At 34.7% G+C, this 10645-nt stretch overlaps 3 non-coding genes across 3 annotated transcripts; all 3 read right to left on the reverse strand.

Annotated features, from left to right (window-relative positions):
• Nucleotides 1-4949: 4949 nt before the first annotated feature.
• Nucleotides 4950-5022, reverse strand: Trnak-cuu (transfer RNA lysine (anticodon CUU)). Its single transcript has one exon. It is a non-coding gene; the product is annotated as a tRNA-Lys (tRNA).
• Nucleotides 5023-5504: 482 nt separating this feature from the next.
• On the reverse strand, nucleotides 5505-5576 carry Trnag-ucc (transfer RNA glycine (anticodon UCC)). The gene has a single exon. It is a non-coding gene; the product is annotated as a tRNA-Gly (tRNA).
• A 425-nt stretch (nucleotides 5577-6001) lies between these two features.
• On the reverse strand, nucleotides 6002-6073 carry Trnar-ucu (transfer RNA arginine (anticodon UCU)). The gene has a single exon. It is a non-coding gene; the product is annotated as a tRNA-Arg (tRNA).
• Between the last annotated feature and the right edge of the window lie 4572 nt (nucleotides 6074-10645).

Raw genomic sequence — 10645 nt, forward strand, 5'->3', positions numbered from 1 at the left:
CTACCAGTTTCACGGACACACACACACACACACACGCATATATATATATATATATATATATATATATATATATATATATATATATACAGAAAGTTTAAAATCCGATAATTAGAACCGTTTTAGATACCTATATCAAGCTCTCTTCAGACAATACCCATCTCCAGATCATCATTATTGGCTGAAGAGTGTTTGAAATGGGTATCTAAAACGGTCCTAATTATCGGGTTTGAAACCGACAGTACCAATGACTTGCCTCATTTAACAAATTTCTGTACACAAAATATAAATACGCTCTTATTTTTGGATTTTCCTTATAACTGAGCACTCCGGTGGTTATCTTTTTCCAAAAAAAACTTTATATATATATATATATATATATATATATATATATATATATATATATATATATATATATATATATATATATACACGATACATGAAAAGATGACGGGTTTATTATGTAAAGTTGAATCAACTTGAAACAGGGCGTTTTCACTTTATTTGTTTGGAAGTGTTATTTGTTTTGTATGGGAATGCCTCCGATGAGTATCGAAAGTATTTTGATAAATATTAACACCCTTATACAACCCAACATCACAAGTGCAGTTAAAAAATTATTACTGCACAAGAAGAAAAACCCAGCGTATAAAAGCAAGGAGTATACCCTTTGAGAAGACATGGCCGGGTTCCAAATAAATATTTCAGTTTAGAACAAATTGAATCATGATACTTTATATATATATAGAAAATAATTATATAAATTAATAGTAGGTTCTCTTTAGTGTAATGTAGACTTCGATGTATTGTGGATTAAGCCACTGTAGGAAGCTATTCCTAGTGCACCGGGGTGGGTTTTCGACTAGAGCAGGCAATCGATCGATTTGATTGAGAAATGGGCGATTTCACTGATTTCCTTATTTATATTAGAAATATTATTATGCCTAAATAAATATATTGTGTTCGATATTATTTAGTTAAGTTAAATTACCCTTTTTCGTCGTATAAAAATTTCATGTAACTTTATATATTGTAATATAAATATTAATTCATTGTAATAATTAGGTCAAAACTTATCATGGCTGAAGTTTATATGAAAACAATCAGCTAAGAAAAATTTAAATACAAGTTAAAGTAAGGAGAAAGTTTCGTGTAAAAATACATCAATTGTAGCTTTAATCGTAGTTATCACAATTTAGACAATAAATGATAGTTGTTTTGGACTAGTAAAATAATTATATTATCATATAATGAATTTGAGTGTTGATGTAAACAATATCTAAATGTTAAATCCATACGTAAAATCAGGCTTGAATAAGTGTTCTAATATAGGAAATATGGCTTCAAATTTTGTCGGCTTTATTGTGGCTACTTATATTTCTTTTCTTTTTTAAAGTTAAAAAATTCTAATTTTCTAATGAGTCAACGCGGTAAATATAAAGTATTAACATAATAATAATTTTTTCTTGGAAATAGTGGTATGTTGAAATAAATAGTAAAATCATCGAATTTGGAAAATAGCTGTTTGTCATCTATCTGTATATGGTCTGTAGTTAAAGTTAACATATGTCGAGCTTTATGAATAAAAGGATAAGTTAAATGATGACATATATATATATATATATATGTGTGTGTGTATATATATATATGTACGTACATATATATATATATATGTGTGTGTGTATAAGTGAAATTATCTGTGTTTGTGTGTGTACATTTCCTTACTAAATTAGTCTGTCAATTTTCGGTCTACAAACTCGACATTTGACATAAGTGATATTGGGGTTTGGGAAAATCTATTTAATCGATTTTCGGTCAGAACTTTAGCTGTCAAGGGGTCAAAGCTAAATGATTTGGCCTTTGAAAACTACCAAACTCCTCCGCTAATTTTGAATCTAAACACTTGAGATTTACTTCATAGGTTGCTTGGACATGGATCAAACTTTTTAATTTTATTTAAGCCCAATACAATAAATATTAAAGGGTCAAATTGAGGTCAAAGTTAAAACAAATTTGATCTCTGCGATCTCTACCAAATTATTCAGTCAATTTCATATCTAAACATTTGAAAGTTTACATAAAGTGTATTCAGATATAGAGCAAGCTTTGGGCAAGGGTATTCGCACAATAACGCAAGTTATGAACAATGCATAGGACCCGAGCAAAGTCGGGCTGAACTACTAGTATATATATATATATATATATATATATATATATATTAAAGTCCAATGATTTTACCTTTGAAAACTCTACCAAACTCCTTCGCCAATTTTGGTTATAAACACCTGAATGTTTAGGTGTGACTGGCCTGGATTTGGATCTACAAAGTACTCGGCCAATTTATGGTCTAAGCATTTTAAATTTTATATTAAGTGTATTCAGACATAGGCCAAGCTTTAATCATTTTTGGCCAAAAATTTGTCTGAAAAAAGGTCAAAGTTCAAGAAATTTTATCTTTGCGGTATCAAGCAAACTAATCAGCAAATTTATATATATATACATTTGCACATAAAGGTATAAACAGTACATAAGGCCCGATCAAAGCCGGGCTGAACTGCTGCGTAGTCAGAGGGTAGGACTGCCGACTGTCATCACGACGGTTCTAGGTTCGATCCTCGGCTTGGGATAGGTGTTAGTCTAGCGGCACTGATGAGTTGTACAACAACGAAACAGGTCTGTATGTCGATGACTAAAATATTTTTTATAAAGCCCCCCTCTTGGGTAAAGCACTATCGTAAATTATCTTACTCGCTACTTAATTTAGCTGAAAAAATGCGAAGCTCGCGGTTTGTTTACAAACAAACGTTTGAGCCCTCTACGAGTGGCGGACGGATGTTTATTTAAATAGACATTCGGACAGATTAATTTCGGCCACCGATTTCGTAGTCAGGGGGTAGGACTGCCTATATATAATTATCTTTTTACTATAATAAAATCACTCAGACACTAGTGTTTAATCTTTTCGGGAATCTTCAGTGCAGGGTATACCGATTAACACCAGTCGACAGATTTGAACCCGGCAACACGAGCCAGCCATCTCTGGCTCGATTAGTAAAGACCATATCCAATTAACAATTAACTGCGAGAAATAACGCTTAATTTAAACATTTTAATTTTGAATTTTCCTTACGTCAGTCACAGTTATTTAATCGTTATACGATGATCCATGCATATATGTATATATATATATATATATATATATATATATATATATATATATATATATATATATATATATAGACAGAGAGAGAGAAAGAAAGAGAGAGAGAGAGAAAAGGGGAGGGAGAATATACACATATTAATTTAGATTAAATCTCGTTATAAGAATATGGTTCTTAAAAATCTCTAAAATTTAAAGTGTAAGCTTTAAGAGATTTTAATTGTCAAAACAGTTCTTCAAGATATGTGCTGCCGCATGCAATATCCACAGAATAATGAAATGAAATCAAAGGTGGTAGATTCACAAAATATCTGTAAACAATCTACCGATTCATATCTCTTCTTTTTAAAGTTCGATTTCTGTCTATAAGCAAATCAAAAGCCGACTGTCTATTTGCCAAGTTAGTAAAAGGGTTTTTCCTTGATGCACTCTTCCTCGAAGTAAAGGGTTCCCTAAAATTTGACACCAACGTACATAAGAAAAGTTGAGATAACTTTTGGTTCCTAGTTAAGAAAAAAAAAATCGAAAAAGAAATTTGGTCGGGTGCAATTTGTCAATGAAATTTTGGTGACCTGCACGTGCCAAATCATATATCACATTTATTTAAATAAGGTGTACCCTTATTATTATTTTGATCTGTATATTAGGCAATTCCAATATTTTTCCCCTTTTATTTTTGTAATCCTAAAATTATTTGAGCAAATTTCGGATATACAGGATGACCCCCAAAAAACAAAAAACATAGAAAGTATATCTAGAACTTACGGAGAAAAAAGGCCAAAGACTCTAGTGTTTTGATTTGATGTTTTGAATATAATAAACTAGTTATGACCAAAGTTTCATTTCATTCGGACAAAACACTAAGCACCGGGGCTTTATTAGAGTTGGGGCCGCTTATTGTGGATCATCCTGTATTAATAACTTACTGATCAACGTAGCCCCTACACAGTGGGTGTAACGTGTCAGCAACAATCCAATTTCTCTGATTGGCCACCTTAGTAGCTATTCTTTCCGTACTCGTAAATTTTCAAGTCTTATAAACTTCTTTCCAATAAATGAAAAAAAACAACTTCTTTTTAATATAAAAACATGTTAAGTTCTGTTTATTCTGTAATTGCTTGAGGTATTACAGTCTGTGATTTTTTTGATTAAAGAAAATAATCATTTTATACCAAATACTTACTTTAAAGTTAACGTAGTTTAAAAAGTTTTATAGGAAGTTTTATTAGTTAATTGACTTGAGTTAAATTCAAATGTATTTTTCGACGAAGAAATCATCGTTGCTTAGTTTATGATTTTGTTTTTTCTATAATCAATCATAAAGTTTAATTAAAGTGCCTTATTATTTCAGTTTTATATTACAATAATAATAGATATTTAAAATATACACGTACATTTTCCAATCTTATAAATAAACTTTATTCCAGATAACGAAAAAAAAATACATTAAGAAATTTATGTGCGGAGTTTGAACCTACAGACCACGTCATACAAAAAAAAAAAAAAAAAAAAAAGCACGCTATCAATTTACCCACAGTAGAATTTTAACGGCTCATTGTTCTATCATTGTTGCTAAGCAACGACATGGAAAAATGGCTTTACCGATGATAGATAAATTAAAATAACGGTTTCGATTATCAATAATTATCGGGGGTATTTTGAGACGCTTTCGTTGCTTTCGGACTATTCCACACAATGACGTTGAGTTGATATTCTAACAAGACTTGAAAATATGTTACATGTCTGGTAATGAACATGAACAGTTAATCAAAAAAGTGACACAACAATACTTAGCCCGACGTGGGGCTCGAACCCACGACTCCGAAATTAAGAGTCTCGTGCTTTACCGACTGAGCTAGCCGGGCATTAGCGATATTTCCGGAATGAAAACAACTGAAACCAGACATGTAACACATTTTCAATTTTTGTTAGAATATCAACTCAATATCATTGTTTGGAATAGTCCGTAAGCAATGAAAACGTCGGTGGTGTATCGGTTACAATGGTTGCCTTCCAAGTAGTCGATCCGGGTTCGATTCCCGGCCGACGCATCAATGTTTTTCATCGTGGTATCTTTCGAATGTTTTGCATCAGTCAGAGAATGTAAATGTTCAAGAGGCGATATTTCCGGAAGGAAAACAACTGAAAATCTTAAAAAGTTAAACATCAAGTACTTTGTCGGTTTTAGAATTCGTTGTCGAAACACGATTTCAGAAGAAAAATCTGTTTGAAAGAATTGTTTTCGTACAACGTTTACCTTGTGTTTTTTAACCAGCATGCATCTTGAACATTTACCTTCTCTGACTGATGCAAAACATTCGAAAGATACCACGATGAAACACATTGATGCGTCGGCCGGGAATCGAACCCGGATCGACTGCTTGGAAGGCAACCATGCTAACCGTTACACCACCGACGCTTTCGTTGGTTACGGACTATTCCAAACAATGACGTTGAGTTGATATTCTAACAAAACTGAAAAATATTGTACATGTCTGGTAATGAACAGTTTATCATAAAAGTGACCAAACTATACTTAGCCCGACGTGGGGTTCGAACCCACGACTCCGAGACAAGGAGTCTCGTGCGCTTCCGACTGAGCTAGCCGGGCATTAGCTATATTTCCGGAAGGAAAACAACTGAAAATTTTAAAAAGTAAAACATCAAGTACTTCGTCGGTTTTATAATTCGTTGTTGAAACACGATTCCAGAAGGAAAATCTGTTTGAAAGAATTGTTTTCGTACAACGTTTACCTTGTGTTTTTTAACCAGCATGCATCTTGAACATTTACCTTCTCTGACTGATGCAAAACATTCGAAAGATACCACGATTAAAAACATTGATGCGTCGGCCGGGAATCGAACCCGGATCGACTGCTTAGAAGGCAACCATGCTAACCGTTACACCACCGACGCTTTCGTTGCTTACGGACTATTCCACACAATGACGTTGAGTTGATATTCTAACAAAACTTGAAAATATGTTACATGTCTGGTAATGAACACTTAATCATAAAAGTGACCAAACAATACTTATTCCGCATGTGGGGCTCGACCCCACGACTCCGAGAATAAGTGTCTCGTGCTCTTCCTACTGAGCTAGCCAGGCATTTGCGAAGATCACTCCCAGATTTATACACTAAAGTTCTCTAAATTTTATGGAAAACCTATTCAACCATTTCATAGTCTATGAGGAACGAGCTCACACACAGACAGAGTGACATTTATATATTTGTAGAGATATACATGCATGGACGTGACTCAGAGTCTTAGGAATAAGGGTTTTTTGGTTTCGATTATTACTAATAGCAGACAAGTCATATATATATATATATATATATATATATATATATATATATATATGTCTGTTTTAGTTTTGATCTCACTACTATATATTAGGTTCAATATAATATTCAATAGACAATTGTCTCTATAATAATAAATACGCAATTTGCATGAATTATACTATTGTATTAAAGCGGATCTTACGACCGCGCAACGCCCGGCGTCCTGCTAATACTGCTGTATGTTCCAATATTAAATATATAATATATAATATTTCTATCTTATATATTAGTGGGACCTATGGAAATTCCACAACGGCATCTTTCATATGTAATATATTGCTGCTGGGTATTCTGTGGGCGTCCAGCATGAATGAAGACACCCGTCATATTATTCAAGCCATTTTGTTAAACTGTATCGCCACCCTCTTAAAAAAATTATAACTTTGATATATTCTCTCCGCTGATTATTCCATTGCAAACGCATCAGTCAATTAACTCACATTTCATTATTTTTATAATTCTTGTATATGTTATTAATTTCGACAATTATTTTTCATAATTTTGATCCAAATTACCGCAACCTTACTAAAATAATAATATATTGTCTAGGCTGGTTATTTCATTACATACACTCCAATCAATTAACTCAAATTTCATCATTTTTCATCATTCTTGGATATATTACTAATTTCGACAATCATGTTTCACAATTTAAATCCACATTATTGCCCTCCCATTTACTAAAATAATAACTTTGATATATTGCCTGAATTGATTATTTTATTACAAACACATAAATCGATTCCGGGTATTCGGATAGTATATATGTTCTATTTATCTCATCCAATCCCGGGTGACGTCACACGTATTCTGCTAGAATATATCTTTCACCTATTTCATTCGATCCTGGTGGACGCTGGGTATTCTGCTACTATATGTTTTCCGCCTATTCCATTCAATCCTGGTCGGCGCTGGGTATTCTGCTAGTATATATTTGCACTTATCTCATCCAATCCCGGGACTGATTCATGTCTGCACCCCACTGTTATACATGAAATAAAGTAATGTTTAAATCATAAATTGTTTCAGCAGCTTTTCGAAATTAATACATAAAAACATTATCACGATTAGGGATTAGGCAACCATTACTTCAACCTGAATTTCTAAGTGTAGTATCAGTCTCAGCATTCCAGTGACTTTAATCCCTCCTCCTTAAGAAGAGTTTTTGCAATTACTGCCATAAGAAAAATTAAGGTCGACAATATGAACTTAGGATCACTTGATATATTTACGTGATTTTTAGAATGTTACAAAATCAGGTAAAATTTTAGAATGTTACAAAATCAGGTAAATGGATCAGTGCATGCTAGGGGCTAATCCCCTAGTATGCACTGATTCATTTACCTGATTTTTGGAATCGGCAGTACATCCATGTGATTTTTGGAATATGAGATCTTATGTTAATGTAATACAGCATGAATATATTATATGCATCTTTTTTAACAGAAGATAATGACGTCATAACCGGAAGTAAACACATCAGCCTAACATCCCCCCTACTCGAAAAGAAGGCGGAGATTATGCCTGTGATCCCATTAAACACTTACAAAATCCATTGAATAACATTTAGTATACACTCTATATTAATACGATAGCGCGTGTGCTCTTGAATTTCAACGAATGGAATTTGCTGGAAAGCGTGACACACAAAAGAACACACACGCTATCGTATATAGATAATATAATAGCCATAGTTATAAATCATTATTAAAGTTTAAACAAGTAACAAGAAAAAGTGATAATCACTTGTGCAGCACTATATTTTCTTCACTTCTTGCTGCGTGGTTTTTATTACTGATGCCAATATAAGTGTCTAACATGCACCGGCTGGCTCCGAAGTGCTTTCTGCTAAATAGTTTAAAGCATTACATTGGCAATGAGTCAACTGACAGTCTCAAAATACAACGTAGTCCGATGCTATGATAGCTGCGTGCATACGGACTGATTGTTCAGCCAATTATTCTGTGTTCGCTTTTGGAGTTGACACAACTTACTGTAAGATTTTGGTAATTGGTCGAAAGGTTGGTCTGCAATTTCTCTCTCCCTCCCTCCCTTCCACCTCTCTCTCTATATCTCTTTCTTTCTTTCTTTCTTTCTTTCTCTCTCTCTCTCTTTCGGATTTTCATAGTCTAGACGGGGTTTTATATGTCTAGACATACAAAGAGACTTATTTATTAATATGCAGCGAACTAAGTATTACGGTATTTGTACGATGAACAGTTAGGGGATAAATCGGCTTTATATAGGATGGGACGATAAATGTGTCGTCCAACGAAAACAACCCTATCGATTTATTATAAAACTTTTATGGAAACAGATCAATTCAGGACACTTGATTATGTAGTAGAGCTGACATCTATCTAATGTAGCCGCCTTCCGCCTCAATCACCGCCTCGATACAGGTCCGGAACTGGAAGCATGCCTTTTTTCCACAAGCACTAGCGGGAGCTCGGCGAATAATCGGTGGTGGTGTTGATCAGGCTGGCTTTGGTGTTGTCGAAGGTCATGTTGATGACATTTTCGACATATGACTAAACGAAGTTGTTCAGCGGGTTCACGTCAAGGAAAGAAAGGAAGCCAATGACCGAAGGGTATACAATCGTAGCACTCCGTCTGTGACCAAGCCTGGGTCTCTTTGAACGTGATTCAGCACTGAGTCCTGCTGCCACACTCAGGGTGTGTCAACAGCAACCTCATTGAACCAGGGAATCACCACACCCTTTAGCACATCCAGATACACTTTGGTGTTGACTTTGAAGCCGACTTCGAAGATGTAAGGTGGCGTAATGTGATCTTCATTTCAAACCACACCAAAAACAATACCCGTGGCCGAAAACTTCGTTGAGCTGTGTCTTTAAGCGTTGAACCGTCCGGATTCCTATTTTCAGAATGCTTGCAATGGCCCTGTTGTCATAACTCAGGTAGAGAGAATGAGTTGTACAGCGGCGCATCTCCGATCTCGCTCGTTGAACATTGTGTCACTTTCAGGCATAATATAAGACTCCTGTCGCTCTTGGGATTTGTACATACTTGGCCAACTAGTAGATGGTCTGCAACAAAATTAAAAAAAAAAACGGTTTTCATCAAACGGAAATGTAATCATGTCATCTTTTCTAGGGCGACAATTTTATCGTTTCACCCTGTACTAACTATTCACTATAGTAACACGTTTAATCTAGAAGTTTTTTTCAGAGACTGCTAAGCCAACCTAACTTAATTTTGTTATGATAGGTTCAGCGCGAACTAAGTATTATAGTAACTGTTTGATGCAAAGTTTCAGTATGAATAAGATGAGTATTTAATTCAAAAATAAGCACATAGTTTATCATATTCAACAATCAATTCGATACGAAGCACTCATTCTAAGTCAACGGGATATGAATTTTGCACATTTTTAACGGGCAAAAAATGTAGGTGTTCAAATATTTTACAAAAATAATAAAAATTAAGCAAATGAAGGATCGTTCCAAAAGTAAAGCCTCCCATTTTTAATTCAAAATGTTGAAGATATGAAAAGAAGGAAATGGTACTATTAAAACGAGCGACCTTTTGTGCTGCAGAATTTATTTTTCTATATATTCACTGCTCTTTAAAAAAGAATTAATTCAATTTTCACACCAAACAAGGCACAGTGCCACATTGAAGTAGGGGGCTACTATTGGGGGCATAAGTTGCGGGGCTATTATGAAGGGAGATGAGTAGCAAGATGTCTTTTTGCATTACACTTGACCCTTTGCATGTCAATACAGTTGGGAAAGCAGAATCCGGGAAGGGAATTCCAAAGTCTAGCTGTTCTGGGGAAGAAACTATTGTAGTAGAATGCTTTCTTACACCAATGGATCTCTACTGTGAAGGGGTGGGATTAAGCTGCAGGTCAGGTTTGTCGGAGGTATTCAGGTCGAGGGAGTACAAGTGCTGGTAGTTCGTCAGAGCATTCCCAATTAAAGTACTTGTAGAACAAGCAGAGGGGGGCAACATTGCGTTGATGGTACAGAGGCTGTAGCTTAGATGACAGTTCAGGAAGGACTCTCTTTTGAACCCTGTAAAGGAGTGAGAGACAAGTAGCAGATGCACCAGCCCAAATCTGACAACAGTACTCCATACATGGGCGAATGGTGGCCTTATAGAGGTACAGGATACT

Source organism: Euprymna scolopes, chromosome 40, assembly GCF_053919585.1.
Source record: "Euprymna scolopes isolate OS-2025 chromosome 40, ASM5391958v1, whole genome shotgun sequence".
NCBI lineage: Eukaryota > Metazoa > Mollusca > Cephalopoda > Sepiida > Sepiolidae > Euprymna > Euprymna scolopes.